Source organism: Theobroma umbraticum, unplaced genomic scaffold (assembly GCF_002168275.2).
Source record: "Theobroma umbraticum cultivar Fairchild unplaced genomic scaffold, ASM216827v3 scaffold_228.0, whole genome shotgun sequence".
NCBI classification, from domain to species: Eukaryota; Viridiplantae; Streptophyta; class Magnoliopsida; order Malvales; family Malvaceae; genus Theobroma; species Theobroma umbraticum.
The window spans coordinates 2,818,924-2,821,279 of record NW_018397274.1 but is presented as its reverse complement, the minus strand read 5'-3'; positions in this window follow the sequence as shown (position 1 = coordinate 2,821,279).

Genomic DNA, 2,356 nt, shown 5'->3' with positions numbered 1-2,356 from the left:
GTTAAAGGAAGAGCTAACCAATTAAAGGAAGTCCATTGTGTAGAGAAAATGAAGATTTAATTTTCTAGCTAGTTAGAGCTCCTTCTAACTAGTTAATGTAGTGAACAGGGTTGCCAAACAGTGCAAGGTAGAAAAGGTGTAATTGGTTACAACCTACTCATAACCAGTTAGTGGAATTTTGTCTACACATTTGAATTTAACCGCTAGAAAACAAAATAATTGCTAGTAATGGCTAAAACTGTCTCTAACGGCCATAATTAGTCTCCCAAGTATTTAAAGCCTCTACAACAGTCAAAAATCATAGAGAAAAGTTATCAAGAGTGATTTTAAGCTTAGAAGACCAAAAATCTTCTCTTTAGACTTGTATTCTTTCCTATCTTTGTGGAAGTGTTTGTGTTAAAACTTATACAATTTAGATCAGTTAGGTGATTATTTGTACCTCATTTTATTTTCTATTTCTTGTTTACTTAGAGTGTACAAGACACTTTAAAGGGTAGTATGTGCTAGGGTAAGCTTGGGTTAAAAGCTTTTGTCGGTCCCGTTGGAGTGCTAAAGAGGGGGTGAATAATACCAAAAATTTTCTGTTTAGCCTTTTAGAGCTTGAAGAGCACTTAATCAACTAGATGAAGGGAAGATCTAGAACTTGTTAGAATTATAAGACACCAAGTAAGGAAGGATAAAGAGAAATGGACAATGCTAGAGTATATATAGTGGTTTAGTCCTTTTGATCTACATCCATTACCTTGATCTCCCAATTAAAGATTTTTAACCCAACTTCACTAAACTAGTAGAATTAACAACTTCTACCAAGCTTTTACAAGGTAAACTTCTAACCCAAGCTTTAATGCCTTACAAAAATCTTTAGAGTGCTTTTCACACTCTAATTTCTCAAGAAATAAAAGAAAAAGAAGTACAACTAAGTACCTTTACAAGTCTGGATAGATTACAATCAAGCTCAAACATTTTTTCTAGATTTGGAATAAAGAAAAAGTGTTTTTTGTGAAGAATATTTGGCTTTTTGCTCAAAGTAACTCTTTTCTCTTCACATCCTCAAATCTACTCTGTCTTTAACCGTTAGAGCTTCCTTTTATACCTAGGGAGTCAAATTTTTCTATTGGAGATAGTTTTTAGTTGTTAGAAACAACTCTAATACCCTTCTAGCCGTTATTTTATCCTTTAACGTTTAAATTCAAACAAGTAGACATACTTCAGCTAACTGGTTACAAGCAGCTCTAGCTGATTACAGCTTTTTTGCCTTGCACTATCTTGCTGCTGTGTTCTCTGCTTTAACTGATTACAGGAGACTCTAATCGATTAAGAGTTTTCTGTCTTCAAACTTCTCTTTTTCAACAAACTTCCTCTAACTGGTTATAGCAAGCTCTAACCGATTACAAACTTTCTATTTACACTTCTCTTCATAGCAATCTTCCTTTAATTGGTTAACTCTTCCTTTAATTGATTGAAGTTTTTCTTCCTTCAACCATAACCATTTAAACTAGCTTTAATTGACTAAAAGATCTTTGAATTTTAAACTTTTCCATTTTGGCTCCTTTTAACAATCAATAATATTTTTAAACTTGTTCTTGGCACTTGAAGATACGAGGACCTTATGCTATAACTGATTAACTAGACTTCCTAACTAATTAGCTTATTTTTGTTATGCTTCAACATATCACACAACCACGCTTCAATTGATTAAGGTCTCTTGATAATCAGTTACTAGGGTTCTATTTTTGTTCATTATTTACTCTATCCTTCTTAACTGATTAACTCTTTTATAAACTTAGCAAGCTCCTTGACTTGCTTTTAACTAGCAGCTTTGTTAGGGGTGTTAAATTAAATCCTATTTAAGTGTGCAGGATTTAATTTATCTAAGATTTTGTTGACCACTTCACCTAATTCGGCTTGGAAGATAGTCAAAAATTTGTCAAAGTTGAAGCATAGCAATATTCTTGGAGTAATTACGATTTATGTTAATTAATTGGTCAAGGCTGTAGACCATATAGTCTAATGAGAAAATCCTGATTGGAATTGGCTTCTTTCTTCACCTAACTTGATCTAACTTCAAAGCCCTATAAAAATAAACTTTCAGAGGACTTTTAAGGGAAAACAAAACACTAGTTTGACAACTAATAGTCAAACCACAAAGTCATTGAAGCTAAAAAGAATTTAAAGTATTCTAGGAGATTTGGAGATCAAGAATACAATTCTTGAGCATTTCTATCTTTTTTTATTTTCTTATTTTCTTGGTTTTGTTTTTAATGTTTAAACTTTATTCAATGATGATGTGTGACTTAATGAAGAGCTAATTCATTTATCTAAGATTATGATTGAACTCAATATGTAGTTTGATTTA